Consider the following 18514-nt stretch of genomic DNA (forward strand, 5'->3'; position numbering starts at 1 on the left):
TAGTAATGGAAATTTAATTAGCCGTAAATACCGAAACAGAACCCCGTCGTAAATCGAGGAATACATGTACATGTTTCCACATTCAAAATAATGAAAAGGTGTATATGCGTATAATTTCCGAGAAATTTTATGCTATCGGCGTGGCTTCAGTACATTTTACAGAAGTTCTTCATTAAACACCAAACTCCACAGGTACTGAACGACAACTTTATTAAGATGATCTAATTATCCGAGAGTCTTTACCCACATTTTAATAACACTGCCTCGAGTCCGATTTCGTACAAAGAAGACCGTCGAGCGAGCGAAATTGGGTACCCGCTAAGAAAATTTGAAAAGATCCGTCTCTCGCCGTCAGAATTCGACGGTGGTCTCGTTAACAGGCACTCCTAAAAAAAAACGCGGTTCCTTTCGCGACAGCGAATAATGTTCCCCGTCCATTTTTCGCGGGATCATTTAAACACGGTTACATTAGACGAACGTTCCGGCGGCGTGGCGAAAAGAGCGCACCCGCAAAATGCTCGGCAATTTCTCTCTCTATATATCTCTGCTCGAAACTTACCTTCCGCGCCGGGCCACGGAAGAAAAGCGATCCTTAGCACATTTCTTTTATTATCCCGGAATCTCGGGACACTTCGTTGCAATCTTCTTTGGCCGCGACTTCCGACGTTTCCCCGTAAAGAATCGTGCTGTTAGACTCGGGCGCCACGATTCCCGTCGTCAGACTTGGAAGCTTAATTATACCGGGTCTATGGAGCTAACAACTTCGAGCTGGCAGAACTGAAAGCGGAAGATTCGATTTGCGCTGAAGATTAAATGTTTCATAAACTAATGGCCATATGAAGCTGAAACAACTGTTATTGACTTCAGAATTCCAAGCTCTATCACTGTGCTAAAGCACATTAAAAAGTCAGTGTTACAATCTAAAGAGCGTGATCATACCGCGTGGGACTAAAACGGTTGAACGTTAGCGCGCGGCGCATACTTTCGCGCAATTGATTCGTTCCGCAGCCGTCTCTGTACCCCGTGAAATCGAACAGTGCCCTCGGCTCCAAGAACAATGGAACCTTCCCTCCCTTCTTCTCTCTCTCTCCACGCCTCATTTTCTCTTCGTCCCCTTTGCCCTATCCCTCTTTAATTCTCCCTCCGGTTTTTTCAACCGATCGTACGTTCTCACCTCTCACCCCACCACATCTCGATCCCAGTTCTTCTCGTCCCGCTTCGGTTTTTCCTTTTGCTACCACCCTTCGACCCGACCCGTGAGCGTTGCCGGGCCGCTTTGAACTTTTCCAATTTTCACGCGATGAGATTCAGTCCCGGGAAACAGAACGAAATTCTGGATCTAATATACGGAAAACGTGGCTTATCGAGATTCCCGCGAACACCATTAAAACATGGCGATCGAAGGTCGTGGAAGATTGAGGGGGGGGGGGGGGGGTTTGTGTGAAACGATCAGGAGGGTAGTCGGTCAGCTTTTCAAGTTTCTATAACTAACTTTCTCAACCTACCTTGAATGAACGTACTAACTGTAAAACTGTAAACGAACTACGTTACACATTCGTCTCGAACATGTGAATAATTATATTCGATCGATCGTTAGAAAATCCGATTTCATCGAAGATTGACATTTCGAATATTTGTCACGTTGTTCAAATATCCACACAGTAGGTTCTATGAACGATAGAAAAAAGCTCATTGGCGGTTATTTAACCGGATGATATTACGCCTCCCCTCCCTCCGTAAATCTAATCGTTTGATACAGTCCCCTTGACGGTCCTAATAAATTACCAGCGGCGGCCGCGTTTACACGAATGCATAGTTAACAAATCGACTGTGGAATTTGAATAATTCAAGCAGTTTACCCCGAATTTCAAACAAAGCCCTGTGTCACGCGTACGGGAATTTAGCGAAGCAATAATTGCGTCGGGAGGATTTGTTAATTGAATAGAAGCGTCGCTCGCGGAAGGCACAAAAGCGAACCGCGGGAGAAAGCGGTGCTGTATTAATGCTTACCGATGATTCGAGATCATTCGGTATATTCACGGTGTACAAATTGTGGCCGAAATAATAGTACCTACACGCGAGCAGAAGGTTATTCTATATGAAAAAATAGGTCAAAAATATGGAATAAGGTTTTTTTCGGGTGTCGTTTCGTTTCCGAGATAATCGAATTTAAAACTTCGCTGGATAGGACTTTTGGCTGACGCGTCTGTTCATTGCATTCTGTCTCTACTTATTATCAGCATGAGAATACAGGTATTCCTCGAGTTACATTTCGCACTTACGATCGATGATAAAGTATTCTTTTTATGACAATTAAAATAGAATTTTTTAATTTAATATACCTACGTGTATACATATCTATGTATTGTAATTGAAAATAAATGTCTGTTTAAATAATTGTGTAGTAACTTTAATTTTTTGAGAGTTATTATCCTACTTATGCCTTCTTGTTAGTGAGTTTATTTAAAACTGCATATATCGTAAACCATTCGCAATTCAATCAATTAAAAAAAATGACATACATGTATACCACACCCTGTATACATATAGATCCTGGTAATTCGGAAGTTATTCGTGGTGAGTTCACTCGATGATCGTCGATTAAAACGGAACGGGGATAGAAAAGACTGCACCCTCCTAGCGATACGAATCGTGCGTAAATAGACGGACAGTTACATAAACCGACCGTCTGTTATGTACCGTACAAATGTCCTCGCGAATTACACATTCAGGGACAACACGAGCACACGTATCTTTTATCACGAATACACCTCGAAATCGCGCGTTTAATTACGCGTTACACGTGACTCGCTAATCACACACGTCAGCCGCACATACTTTTATTAATGATCGTACCCCCTCGGTTTTTTTCACTCCCGTGTGGAGACACGTGTCGCGAACAATTATCAGGTAACATTTTGTGGAAGGGGTGGCTTCATTGAAAGAAAAAACTATCCCGCCCATCGTCACCGCGGTTACACGTCCCGTTTCAATACCAGCACCGTCGTCAATATTGATGTCACTGTGCACGTTTCAGGTAATTAACACGTCCGAAGTAGGTTACGCGTACGGGGGATGAAAGGGTATTAACCGAGCGTTGGACGCGGGATAAAACTTTGCCCATTTCATAGACTGCGTTCAATCGGGAAACGTGATCGATGGACGGTGAAGTACCGATCGGGTTTTATGCGGAAAATTCGAATGAAATTGAAAGCTCCCAGTGTGTTCGTACGGGGGCCACCGTGTCAAAGTTTAAGAGGTGTTCAGATGTCCCCGCTTCTACGGTAGGTACGTTTCTTGCGACCGTGGCGGGAGTCGAGCTCCGTCGAGCGATAAAACGAGCAGGGTGTATACAAGGTGTTCCATTTAAATCGACTCGATTATCTCCGAAACTGACGATATTAAAAACTATTTTAGACAACAGTTAAATGAAGAGCACACTTTCTGATGTAAATTTGTCCTATGGGGACGAGTAGAGGTCATACAAAGGTCAACTTGTTTTTTAATACATTACTTGATACTACTTTACAATGATTTTTCACCATTAATGACTTACAAGGGAAGGCACAGAAGTGTCCCCCTCCGATTTTGATGAAACTTCGTATGTCTGTTAAGCAGTCAAAAATAAGGGATACGTATTTTCTTTTTTGACACCAGAAAGTATGCCCCCTGATATCATTTAACTTTTGTCTGAAACATTTTTTAATATCGTTAAAAGTTTCCGAGATATTCGAGTGGGTCGATTTAATGGAACACCCTGTATTCAGTTTTATGAGACATTCTCATCCATCATTCTTCGAAGGAAATAGAGACAAAGCCTGCGCCCGGAGGAAGCACCGTCCGTTCCCCTGGATACTTGTCGTTCCGATGGAACTCCTTTAAGGGTGTTTTTATACAGCGCGCGGCTCCCACGGGAAGTTTTAAAATATGGAGGGAAGCGGAACGCACGGTGGAGAACTTCGATGAAAGTCCGAACATGGAAAAACCGCAGGAGAACTCTGATACCCCACCGCCCGATTTGCTCGTGTTCACTTAAATCTTTCAGTGGGTTGCAATTTAGAAATAACGGAAAAGTTCGGTCGGAGGACGGGGCTACTTGTTGATCGTCGATTTGGTGGGAATTCAAATTGATCTGTGGTGGCGGTAGTGTCTCATACTTGCAGCTATTCCAAGATACAAATATGTAGAAGACGTAATTTCGATGTTAATTTAAGTGTTTCAAGGTACACAGGGTATCCCACCTAATGTGAGCAACTTCAATATCTCACTTGTTTTTGAAGATATATATACACCCAGCGGATTTAAATAATAAAACAACTATGATAGAGAAATTAGTACAAAAATGTGTCGAAATTGATGGACACTTAAGCATTTGTTGAAATAATTTTTCTGAAAATCAAAAGTAAGTGAAATGTTTAAGGTGCTCGCGTTAGATAGGACACCCTCTATATGCCGGTGATTTTGGGACTGTAGTGTAAGTCATGTATTTTTCGTTCCGAAAATTCTTTCATAAAATAAAAATATAAATGGACGTAACATAAATTTAGAGAAGAACTAAATTTTCTGATTTTTCTACTTACACCACTTTAGTATCGATAAAGAGACTTTCAACTACGATGAAACCCGAATCTTATTCAAAGCCAGAGGTGCATCTCACTTCCAAGCTAAATCTTCCGAACTCGTGGTCCAAAACTGTCCCAGATCTAACCCAGCCCCAAGTGAAACGCAGACCAAGTTTAATCCAGTTACAAGTTAAATATACCCCCGAAGGGTATTGACATCACCTCGAAGAAGACTTACACCTGAGTCCGACTCACCTCAAATAAACACTCACACCTCCTCCGCCCTCTATCGCGGAAGGACCACGTAGAACTCGCGCGAGTATTTTCACCGAGCAACTTGTTGATCGTCGATCATCATCCTACAATCAAGATCGGCCGAATAATCGTGTTTTTCCATCCGTGATAACGCTAGATCGAGCAGCCCCCCATGCTGGCTAAAATTCGATTCCTCGGGCACACGTCGTCGGTCTGTTCCGTGGTTAACCTTGCGCGGTTATTTACGGGCAGGGACGCGCACGACGAACAGAAAGGTGGGGTGAGGCCCAGGGCGAGAATGAATAGGATTATACGTGGCTGCGTGGTACCCTGATTGAGTCGAATCCTCGTGGTCCAGACTCCGGGCGTTCAGCAAACACACGCGACGTATACAATTAAGCCGGCCCAATTATCGTGGCATTCCATTCTACGGGCAATCGCGATCAGCTCGGAGGCATTTGCCCTCCCCTGCGTTGTTCCTTCATAATCGACACAACCGGTTGTTGCCGAGAGAGAACGCGCGTGCACGGACCTCCTCCGATCATCCGTGTGTGTTTGTGTGTGTATGTCGCTTGACCTATGTGATTTTATATTACAGCTGGGCATGCGAGCATTTCCAGCGAATCAAACTGCTAATCCAGCGGCCGAGACGAGATTAAGGCATTATAAATAAATCACCCAGCCACCCCCCTACGTTGGGGCAGGGCGGGGCTTTAATATTCATCGACACAAGCCTTCGCCGAAACCCACCCCCTGGAGTCTATTATTCCGGGTCGGCTTTACGGGGATTCGGAAACAGTCGCGTCCGCTTTTCATCGGTACCTGATACCTGAATACTACATACACGGTCGGCGGCTCGACTGGAGAATGTAAAATATAAATTGCGATCCCGTGTGTTTAATTCCGACGACGCCACGCTATCTGCGCTGTATCAATGCCCGGTCTAATAGTAGAGCCGCTCGTAATTTAATAACAGCAATTCCAGTTCGCCATGTAACGATTAATTCCGGTAAAATGGCGCGAGCGCTATCTCCCGGCACAATAGTCATCTGGATATCGCGATTATTCGCCTGTTACGTATACAGGGTGTCGCGTTTAAATCGACCCACTCGATGGAATCATATATTTTTCAATCAACTACTTGATGCTACTCGTTATTCCTTGTATAAAGTAATAAGTAGTTTCTAAAGTAATTTATAAACACAGGAGCAATCGTAGAAATTTATTTTCCCTGTTAAGTATCTTATTGGGTTCAGAATAAAATAGAAAACTCGTTGGATCCGATGAAAGTTTTGGTTTTTATTGTATTTCACAGAACCCTATAAGCTATAAATGCATAAAATCCGCAGTCTAATAATAAGTCACTTATGGCGATCCCATTATAAGAAAACCAAAGTTGATACATAGAAAAAAGTTACTCACATCAGTGTGCCCTCTGATATCATTTAATTCTTGCCTGAAACATTTTTTAATACCATCAATAATTTCGGAGACATTCGAGTGGGTCGATTTAAATGGGACACCCTATATACGCTTCTGTGGACAATTACCGCGGAACTTAATATTACACGCGCGGTAAAATTACGCCGCCGCGTTTCTTGCGTGTGTAGTAAGGTAATCGACCGGTCGCGATACCGTGGGTACGCCCTTCGACGACGCGAACTTGAATTTTCTTTATATTATGGTGAATTTGTGTTCTTTGGACCAATGAGAGGCACGTACATCGACTAACCAAATGTTTTTGGAAGATGAAGCTAGAACAGTTAAGAACTCGGAGGACAAAATGCCAAGATCTAGTCGGCACTGGTGCCAAATGTTCTAAGAAGAATTTCAAATTTTGAATGGTTTTGGCATCGCTACCAGGTCCTGACATTTATATCCACGGTACCCACGCCAAGTTCACAAGATGGTATGTAACTGCGTTACAAGGTTGCACAATCGAAAGAAAACTGTCACTGTTTCTACAATTTTCAATGCCACTTAATGGCCGTTGCTCCCGCGAGCCAATTGCAATTTTATCAAAGACCTCGCTATTCGCAACGTGTACCCGTTTTATCAGTTTACCTCGAACACTACACGGTGTTCCGACTTGCCCGTTAGTTGGTCGATTTACGGCCGATCCGAAGCACCAGTCAGAATTTCATTTCAAGGAGTCGTATTCCGAGACTCCTCTGGGAGTCGTGTAACTCGAACGGGGTCCTCCCCCCTGTCCCTTACTTTTTCGGATGAATTTAAAGAAGGTCCATCATTCTGACAAATTCCCTTGCTTTGCCCAGTCGATCGTAAAAAATGATTTAGAAGCGACGCGAAAGAAAAGCGTGTTGCGCGGGAGACAAGACGTGATAAAAATATATTACCGTATCGAGGGCATCCTATCGTCCTCCTCTCGAACCGTTTTATACCAGGGAACGTATCCGATTTCCCAGCGTGAACAGTGTCTTCTTGGTAAACTTTCCTCGCGTCAATCGAGATTAATGCCCCGGTCGAACGATGCTATTTGTCTTCTCCAGGAAGCCGGGTATACGCCGTTACTTTTGCATAACGTCTTGTTCCCTGAACGCCGCCAGATTTTCTGAAAGACGGGAACGCAGTCAATCTTTGCCCCTTTATCCCTTGAAGTATCGCCAGCCTTTACTCAAACGTCGAAACTTCGGACGGGTTTAGGTATCGCATACGCGATAAGAGTAATTACAGTAAATCCTCGATGAGTACTCGAACGTTCCTCGGCAGTGAACATCAAATATTTCATAAGTTAATGGCCATGTATAGCTGAAACAAATATCATTGGCTTCAGAATTCTAGGCTCTATCGCTGTGCTAAATTTCATTAAAAAGTCAGCGTTATACCTGGGGATCTCTTCTTGTCAATGCCGAAGAGCCTTCGAATACTCATCGAGGATTTACTGTACTCGTCTTCGAGTTGCTAATTAACGTTTGAATATGTTCTGTTTGTTACTATGTTCTCCATGTTAGTCACGTAGTTTATCAGACGAAACTCGACGATCAGAGTGCAGACCTTTAATTTACCAACGAGAAAGTAGGTCTCCGGAGTATATAGTGATATAAAACACCTTCCCCGTATTTATGATCCCTAGAGGATCATAGAAAATGAAATATTATATTTAGGGTACGTGATATTGACCGTTGAAGGTTGCTTCCCCAACCATGATATACACAGTAGACGCTGGGGTGGAACAAAGACAAGGTAAAAGTGGAGAAAGACGTTAACCGATAACCTTGGGTGACCAATATTTTCCACTCCGCGAGTATCTGGCTCCTCCTCGGGAGACATTTTGCGTCGGAACGAAGGATCTATATGCATGTGGTATCGTGGATACGACTCTTCGGGTAGCTTGAACGGCTAATATATTTTCTGCCTGAACGTACCAGTCCTTGCCTAAGACGATATTCTACATATAGTTCAGAATCTGTGAGTAAGCGGAGAAAATTCGCGGATATGGGATTCAATGGACCATCCTCTAAATTTCGTAGCAAGTCACTTGACATCTTCAACACCGAGAGCGATTCATCCTTCCTCGCTATAATATTGACACATACATTGACTTGACATAACTTATCCATTATTCCTTCAATTTCAAGGAAATCAATTAACCAAAAGACATACGTCTAAGATGAATCAAGACAGATGAACAAAAAACGTCCGTGGCCCAATGAAAGTCTATTCTGAGAAATGCAGTCCGTTCCACATTGCTCAGTCCACAGGAAAATACTATACAGGGTGAACCACGAATCGTGATCAGTAGAGAATATTCTGTTATTAGCAGTTAGAGGTCTAAAGCGTCTTTAAACCGTCTTCAAGGTGTCATGTGCTATCTGGGATATGGACATTGTTCATAGAGGATCTGGCCACGGAGTAGAAAATACAGCGATGCCTTCTGGTAAGAGGACCCCTGAAGAAGCATAGTTCTTTTAAAAATCAAGGGCCTCGCACTATTTCTAACATATTACAAAGGGACATAACAGTACAGGACTTACGCAAGTAGAATTCCGACATTAAGATGTTCCTCGAAACTTATCATCCTAAATGGTTAGCTTAAGCGACCACAACGCCCTTAAATGTCTCGCCCCATATTACAATACATCGCGTTATGGCCGAGATAAGGCTGTGTCGAGTTCTCGCTTGCTTGAGTTGCTCGCCTCGCCATGCTGGCCTCTAAGGACGTTTATTAGGGACGAAAGAAAGAAAAATAAGGCGTCTCGCTGATCCATCGGCGGGTCGGCCTAGTCGAGAACGGGTACAACGGTGTCGCTATCAACCGGCAAGAAATATCTACCGGGTGTGTACGGGATAAAGAAAGAAATGGTTTAAAGAAAAGAATTACTGATAAGCTTAAGAATGGCCCGAATGTCGCGCAGCGTTCCGCCCAGCCGGATAGAACGCTCGGGATACTTTCCTTGCATAGCACTTTTAGCGTGGCGCGCGACCAGCCAGATAACAACACCCCACAGTAAATTCCAGTTTCTTTGCCGCTTTTAAGCATGCGGCCTAAGGGGAATTTATTCGAGTTCCCCTCTCGCAGATTTTCGCGTGTTTATGTCGCCAGCATAGTGGTACGTAATGATTTATTTTTTACAAATCAGTCTATGGGTCGTAATTTTCGAGAAAATTGCAAAGTCATTTATTAAAAATCGAATGTTCAATGAAATTGAAAATTCAGACTGGACAGATCGATACAGAATTTCATTACGACAAATTTCCAAAAAGGAGCTTGAAATTTATTGCAAAATTACAACATGTAGATTAATTTGAAAAGAAAAAGTCATGTATCATTGTGGGCCGGGGAACTGGTTTCCGTGAACGATTCGAGAGCCGAATCGGTGAAACGAGGGTCGATGTATGTGTGTGTTTGTTCGGTTTTTGAATTACGAGCCGCACACTGACCGGAAAAATCTGGCCCCATCGAACGGCGAAAGAATGAATTACCCTGGAGCACGTTGTTCCGTGATAAATCGTCGAAGGTGTTGCCGTTTTCCCACGCCGACTACGATGGGAAACCATTGTGGCCACGACGATTATTGGCGGGAACGATTGAGAAATAAAATGCTTTTGAATTATTGCGTCTGGTGATCGTGGATAACGGGTGGTACGTCGTAAATGTTTGATTTAAATATTTATCCAACGAAAGATCGCTGTGTCTGCCGTCGTTGGTCAATGGAATAAGTTTCTGCTCGGACGAGTCGAAATTTTAATGGGATATCGATGGTCATTCAGGAATTCGTTCCGTGGACAATAGACTTTCTGCTTAATAAAGGTCCCGAGAGAGAGAGAGGGAATAGTTCTTAATTACCCCTCGATTAATCGATCCCTCCCACCACCCCTAAACGGACGCAACAAATGAAAAATGAAAGTTTATTCGGGTCAACGAGGATCGCCGCGCGGTTTGCAGATTCCGCGGGGACAGACCTGGTTCAAGAAGGGGATCGAGAACGATTGGTCCAAAGAACTTTCAACGTCTGCATCGGCAGGAAGACCACTTTTCTAACTCACTGAAGCTGAATTAATAGTCAGTCACTCAGCCGATTTCTTTTGTTGATTGTTCTTGGGCCCCCGCGAGCCTCTTTCTTTCGCAGCTGTGACTCCAAACTTCCCTGCGACGCGTCTATATCCCGCCCCCATCACCTTTTTATCCTTTCGAGCACGTCGCGAAACTTTCGAATAAATTTTTCCTCTGACAAAAAAACAAAGTTTCGTAAACTATTCTTTCCCGGCGATAAGAACAGTAATAAAAAACCACGTTTGACATTAATTTCCATTCCTACAAGTGGTTGAAATAAAACTTACAAGGCATATCGATAAATGTCGAGTCTGATAAAACTTCGTGTACAAAGCCTCGAGAAACCCAAGACAGACACAAAACCATCGAATAAAACATCGATCAACCTATCGACCTAGTTGTGCTCTCTTGATCCTGGACTGATTCTATTCGACTGTCTCCTGCCTGAGTGACACAAATTGGAAACTGTACCTACCATGGGCGTAACCAGGTTATCAGCCAGAGAGGGCCAAAAATAATAACACATCGACTGCCACAGTGAAAAAGGCTGTACGTAGCCAGACACACTATTTTTTTTTTTAAATCATAAACCGTTGAAAATGTATGCGTTTTGTTAATAGAGGCTGTTGGTCGTGTTTCAAATTATACTGCAATATTAAATATTACGCAAAAATTTTGTAACTCTGGGAAGAGAGGGGGGCAGGCAAAATCTAATTTTTTTTCTTGTAGAGTGGGGCAAAGGCAACTTTTATCCCTGCCCCCCTCCTGACTACGCCCATGGTACCTACCTCTGGTCCCGTTCATAACGATAGATTCCAGGAGAACTCCATGAAAAATGTTCACGAAGTACCAGGTATAATATACAAGCTTCCGAAATTACTCTCACATCCGTATTTCTCTCAGTTACCGCGCACAATCGACTTCACGAGCTTTGTGGCGGCCAACGCCAGGCGTCAGAAAGAAGATAGCCTTTCTCGACGCACTGCTCCGAGTGGGCGACGCGACAATCCCGTTTGCAAATGTGGCCGCGGTTTAATTTTTGCTTTTTCGTCTGGCTGGCTCTCGCCTTCGTTAAGCTCCGCAGTGTGCCGTGGAACTGACACGCGTAAAAAGCGCAGACAAGTCGCCGGTTGTGGTTTAAAGCTAACACGAGGACCAGTGAAATCGGGACGGTCGGAGTTGAACGTACCCGAGGCACGAAACACCTATCCCCCATCCCCCAGCCTGGGGGCCGACCGTGAGTCCGATAATCATGAGGCACGACCGACAAATTTGCACCTCGATGTTGCTTCTTGCGGCCGTACACACTGCAGTTCAATAGCGGTGTTCCATGACGCTCGATAGCGGTGCTCTAGATAACGAATGGCCGTGAACCTTGCTGCGCCCAGGCCGTATCTTCTGTTACGGCTAACCCGAAGACAAAGGGAACTTCGTTTATCACTGCACCAGGGGGGAGGGCGAATGCTCGTTTAAAAGTTATGCTTGCAATCCTCCGATGGAAGATTAGTTTCGGTTCTCTATACTCTATACGAATGGAGTGTATGTGCTATACACAGGTCGCTATAATTCTAGATTCCAGCCAGCTGAATTGTACCCTGTGTACAGATGTATCTTGCTTGATCGTTGCGATCAGGATGAAAGTAAGTAACTTCGAGAAGTTAATGGGGAATCTATGGTCCAGACTAAGTTAGAATTTTTTGTTAATCTCGTTTGATTTATGCAGACTGTAGTCTATTGCGGAGGGGGTAAATTCATTATTTAAGTAAAGAGTTTCGAATAAAAGTACTTCGTCATTTTTAACCCTTTAACGCAGAGACCCTTTAGGTTTTCGGTAGACTACTTGTATACTCGTTCTTCGATAACCAAACGGGGTGGGAATATTCGGGAAAAATGTGTAACCCCGGGAAAATAGAATGGATGAGAAACAGGGGGAAAAATTTCGGAGAACTTTAAACAAGTTTATATGAAATTAATTAAGGCTTTACCTGGGTGTTATAATGTTTCGCATAACGTAGTGCTCCTGGACGACCAGAAGTTTCTGCTTCCCCTGGTGTTTCTAATGCTGTGTGCATCAAACTTTCCGACCGTCGAAAATTACAAACTATCTCGAGATCGTATATACGGTATGAAACATATTATATGAAGTCTTAATGGCAAAGGAAAAAAAAGGAAAATATATGAAAAAAAAACAAAATTATTAACATCGTGTTACATGAGATCGTATAATTCGGCTTCGCCATAATTCGGACTAATTTAGCGATACGAACGAGGACACTTTCATTCGGTCTCCTTCATGCATCGTCGATTGTTCCGTAATGTTCCATTGTGTCCGGGCGACACGCGGTTGACTACGAGTCTGGAAGCACGCGAACACACATCGGCGCACAATCAGAGAAAGAGCAAGATGACGCCAGAGCCAGAAGGCGAATGGAGGGTCGCGTAAAAAGTGTCGAGGGATGAGAGTGGCGCCGCGGAGAAAAAGGGGTGGTATTCCAAAGAACGGGATACATAACTTACGAACACACTGGTGTGGCTAGGGACTAACGTGTCGCCTGTGTACAGACAGTTTCAATCTCAGCGGTCGTAACATCATGTTCCTTGATACTAAATTTCTCTCTGGGTGCAAACTTACATAGATTATGACCTACAATTTTGAAAATTTTTCTAGCGTACCCTATGTACCTTGTAAGCTCTAATATGACTGGAATTGTCTACCGAAATACTGTTGGCTTATGAGAAATTACAAGTAGAAGATTTGTAAATAAATGCAGAAAAACTTATTGACACTGACAACATATTTCAAGGCCATTGAAATCAGTGAAGTGGACCCATAATTACCAAAATTACAAGTGGAAGATTCGTAAAAAAGTACAAACGGAGAATTATGATAAATCAAATGCATCCCTAATCGTCTGAACCACCACAAAAGGAACACCCTGTACTTCGGCAGTGCTGGTAGCGTCACCTTCGCGACGCCGATGAGCCACCCTTTTAAACCCACCCCCTCTTTCCACCTCACCCTGCGTTCGTTGTCATCAAGTACTTTGAATTTCGACCAGCCAGGGGACCTACCCGTCTCCCTGCTCCAATCCCTCGACCGCCATTCTTCCAGCCTGATTCCGCGCGTTTTAACGTCCCCCAACGCTTCCCCCTCACTTTCTGCTTCCTGTTCTTGGCTGCTAGAACCGCGAGCAAATTGAAACGGCCGTGAAACCGGAGAAATCTCCGGTCCATTCACTCAAGAGGCGCACGTATGGCCAGACTATTTCGTGTGTACGTGAAATGAAATTCGAATATCTAGGCGACATATATTTATACGCGATTCGAGGATACAGGAAGACCCAATTATAGTAGTAGGTGATGATAATGCTGGCGACACATTTTTATTGGTGTTTTTGATATTGATAAGCAGTCGTGCTTGTAGTCCTCTTTAACCTTCTCAGACCTGAATTTTCATTTAAGAGAAAACAAAATATTTGATTACATATTTTAAGTAAGTAAACTGTGTAGAGGATATTTTTTTGTTCAAAAAAAAGGTTTGTTATTCAATTATGAATTCACTGGACCTACTAAAAATATTCAGAACATGAAAAGATTGTACTTAAGGCTTTGTGTGAAATAGTAAGAAATACTAGATTAACATGAAGAATAGGTTAACATGTTGACGGCCACAGTGAAAAAGTCAGTACGTAGCCAGACACGCTTTATTTTTTTTCTTGAAGTCATAAATCATCGAAAATATGTACGTTTAGTTAATAGAAGCTGTGTTGGTCTTGTTTTAATTTATATTGCGATATTAATTTTATGGAATAACTTTCTAACGGTTTAAATAGTCCTTTTAAAACGGTATTTTAATAGTCTCTTTGTAAGATACGCGCCACCCACCTTGGGGTGACGCATGACAGTCAAAGTGTTAATGAACTTCCTTTCCCATGCATAAATTTTTTTTTAGAAAGCTGCCTGAATGAATTGTTCGTCTGCCTCATGAAGGAATAATCCCCTGCGAGAGATAGCTATTATCTGGTCACCTGAATCGATTGTTACTCCATTCGTATATTAGCTTGCAAATCAGTTTATATTCATTGTCAGCCTTCGTTCGTTCTGTTGCATATGATTTGCTTGTTCGATTGAACGGTCTCCTTTGTTACGTTCATCTTTTCTTCCTGACGCGACGCTATTTAAGCAGACTGCAGTACTCTCTCAGTGAGTACAATAATATGACGAAGCTTGTCTTGCGACAGGCAGACACAAGCTTGTTAAAGTGGTACAAATAGGGAAGCATTGTGCACAAAAGACAACTCTTAATTTCATTGTAATATGAATGTAACTTGTAATATCCGCACTACGTTACCAACCCACAGAATAATCACTTCCTGTAAAGGTTGGAAAACATTCTACACTAAGAAATAATTGCAAGTTAATTATACATATTAGCTCTAACACAGTAAAAACAGGCTTACCTTTCGTAATTTTGATTTTGCATAAACTTCCGCAGTCTAGTCATAACTTTTCTCAGGTCCGTATTTGTTAGTAACGAAAGAACAGATTATTTTTACACAAGAAAATTTGTCCTGCCTGTCGCGACAAATCTTCGCCTATAAACAACTTTAAAGTCCTCATGCGGCGTTTGTCCCTTTCCCGCGCCTTAAATCAAAATTAAAAGGGTGCCCGGGGGCGCGTTACAGCGCGCACCCGTCTGAAAAACTTTAATCATGCAACACGGAGTTGCGCACCGCAACAAGTTTCACGCAAGTTTCACCCAACCCATCGCGAAAAATTCTGTTCGGCTTGATTAAAACTTTACGCGTTGCTGCGGCGGCGCGCAATTAAAATCGCCGAAAAAATGCATTACTCGGCGTTAATTATCATTCGGGTGTCCGTGAACGACGTAACACGAGAATTTAATAATACTCCAGCCTGGAACATTGTAAAAAGCGGGTGTAGTCGCGCGACACCAGCGAGAATGTGCTCTCGATATCGGTCACACACATAGTGATGGGATCAAGTATGTACTGGAAACAATCGATACCATATAAACAATGTTCGAACCCCTTAGAAGTAATCAGAAAAGAAAAATGTATCGATGTAATCGAATACTCGTGGCTTATATGTGAATCTTCTACATGTAATTTAACGAGTTATATTTAAATGAAATTGGGACTGTGTGGAACATTTTCGAACCTAATTATAAGTACAATAAAAAAATAAATTAATCACAACTACTACAAAGTGTTTTACTTTTATAATCATACCGTATGATTCATATGCTTATATTACCACAATTATTATTGAAATAACTGTTTAATTGAAGTATTTATATACGATCTTTTCCTTTATGCTGTTTCTCTTGCTATCCATAATAGTTCCTGCTTTTGAGAATACTCTCTGAGACGATACCGATGTCGCCATAGTACACAAATAATTCCTTATAATTTTCGATAAAACAGGATTACTTGTTAACATTTTCAAACCAGAATGAAAGTAAATGTGCCTTACGGTTTACATACTGAACTCGAGCGAAATCATAATCCTTCATGGCTCGATTACTACTTTCACGAAATACAATCCTTCCAAATGTCAAAGTACATATAAATAGATTCTCGAACTGTACAGGTACTAGATCTGGACATTCGAAACCAGCTTGTATAATCCACGTACTTTCTAAATACCCAAAGTGTAAAATCACCTCTTAGAATTAATATAATCGAATCCCATGAAATGAAACTTAGCACTAGACTTGACTTGGATTCGCGAGTGCATATTGAATTCGATCCCATCACTACACACACACATACCGATAAACCAGTCCACGGTGATTTAATGGCGAACCATCCATCTTGGCTGTTTCAGTGTCACGCGTACTGGTGGCACGCCGTTGCTACTTACAACGGGGAATCTTCGAGTCAGCAATCAGGAGGAACACATTGATGTACCATCGGCGATCGATCCGCGGCGGAAGTGACGAGGCACCGACGACGACGACGACGCCGTGCCGCCGAGGAAATATCGTTAGACGTGAGTAAATCCATCCCTGGCGCCACGTGTGAAATCGAATCCACCCCCTTCCCCCCTCTGCCCCCCTTTCCATTGTTCGGTGGGCACGCGAAAATTCCCGCCCCGATGAATTCTACCGCGTCGGGGAACCGCGTCGAAACCAATCTCACCCCCCCCCCCACTTTCGTCCCTCGTAATAATCGCCCGACCAGAAAGCAACGAGATGCACGCGGAAAATCCAACCACACGCGCGAAACACGGATTCTTCTGGGGTGTTCTCCGTGACACTCGGTTGGCTGGCTCCCCTCCACAACGAATGAAATCATCCCCGCCGTTTTAAGCGAAGGGGTGGACACGACTGTTAAGGAGTTGATGATATTATACCTGCGGGTACGTGTACAGGGTGGTTCTTGGATACAGGACCGAATTTTTGGAGAACGTTCTGTGGACAGTGAATCATCGATGAGCGTTCGGAGGGTTCTCGACACTTACAAGGGAAGATTCAGGAGCCAAATATTTATTAATATTATAATATATCATTTAAAAGTCGACTTTAACCCTAATCCGTCCCTTGTGTCAATTTGACAGAGTTTTCTCCTTACGTTATTCTGTTATGTGCAGCTAAAGTTAACCGAGGCATCGTGATTTTTGCTTTAAAGAATTTGCAAATTTAACTATTTATCACTTCATTCCATTAATTTTTACCACTGGATCAATCTGACACCGAGGGACAAATTAAGTTGGGAAAATGAGGGACGGATGAGGGTTAATAAGTATAAAATCTCTTACATGTTCATTCATTGGTGTGCATTTGACGTAAAAGTATTGACAATCAAGGGGATGAAAAGTCTTAGGCTTCCTGAACAACTTCTTTCTTAACCGTTTCCATATCAATTAGACAAACCACGAGGCAACACCCCAATACCACGTATTCTCGCGGCACGGAGAACGTGTTATACACTTACCATAATAAAAGAAGGGGAGGCTTTTTATCGTTCCAACGAAACAGAATACACTCCTAAAATTCGGTCCCCCATTTTAGAAACACCTTGTACGCACACACGCCAGGTTACTACCAGACCAAAATTACTGGGCAAGATGCGGTGCGCCGCGCGGTTGCATTCTCGTTCACGCTCGTATTCGGATTCATAACTGCCTACGACCGCCAGTTCCAGCGGAATGGAGACGCTTAACGAATGCCGGGAATTACCGGAAAGTAGAATTATACCGTGGGGAGAGAGAGAGGGAGAGAATGTGCACGGTGAAACGATACCTGTATTTTTAGCGCGAATCGATAAACGCCGCCCGGGACTAGAGGGAGGACGGTGAATTTAAATTTCCAAGAGAGAAATGTATTTGCGTTTTGGATTATACGCGTTGCGAAGGAGAATTCCGAAGGTGTTTCCCTATCCCGGTTCCTGGAAACGTCGTTCCTTCGAGATATCGATATATGTATGTTTCCACAACAATAGGAATTGCTTGTACCGTCGTGGAAATATCGGTCCATGAATAACGAAATCGGATTACGTCCTACTTTGTCCTTTATACTCGCCCCCTTAATTGCTCCCCGTGCAGCATTTTCGCAATCGATAAATAAATCTTTGATGTTGATAGTTTTTCCAGAATCGTTCGTTATCAGAGACCGAAAATGACAGTTATTTTAAATATTTCTCGGGGGAAAGCCATTGAGGAAAAAGTCATTTTTATTTAAATGGAAACCAGATATTAATAAATCGCGGAGAAATTTTTCAACAAATGACGTGAATAAAAAATATGCATTTTTAACTATTCTGGTTACGAATCACCATTATAAATGAGGAATATTATTTTTAGTTACGAGATTTTTATTTTGGTAACTTTCGATCATCGTCAATTTTTATTAAAATATATATCAATGACGCAAAATGAATTATAGAATTTATATATTTTAAGTTAAAATATAGATACGTTAATAAAAATAACGTTATGAAAAATTGACGATGGTCAAAAGTAGTTAGATTCCCTTGCTGATTTAACAGAGTGTTTTATCAAATTACAGTGATCAACTGTATATCTCGAAGAAAACAAAAATTAAATATTCATCGGGTAACAGTGGACCAAAACGGATCCAGGTACCAAAAGTTTGTTCTTGATCCTTCTTTCACAGACGATCACATCGAAAAGCTTCTCTACTTTCTACGAATCATAA

At 42.6% G+C, this 18514-nt stretch overlaps 1 long non-coding RNA gene across 1 annotated transcript in view; it reads left to right on the plus strand.

Annotated features, from left to right (window-relative positions):
• The window catches only part of LOC107192453, a 171054-nt gene extending 154745 nt beyond the window's left edge, over nt 1–16309 (plus strand). Inside the window, exon 4 of the long non-coding RNA XR_001516297.1 lies at nt 16183–16309. This is a non-coding gene — a long non-coding RNA (uncharacterized LOC107192453). The remainder of the gene's footprint in view (nt 1–16182) is intronic.
• The last annotated feature ends 2205 nt before the right edge of the window (nt 16310–18514 follow it).

The sequence above is a fragment of the Dufourea novaeangliae genome, unplaced genomic scaffold (genome assembly GCF_001272555.1).
Source record: "Dufourea novaeangliae isolate 0120121106 unplaced genomic scaffold, ASM127255v1 scaffold343, whole genome shotgun sequence".
In the NCBI taxonomy this organism is placed as follows: Eukaryota; Metazoa; Arthropoda; class Insecta; order Hymenoptera; family Halictidae; genus Dufourea; species Dufourea novaeangliae.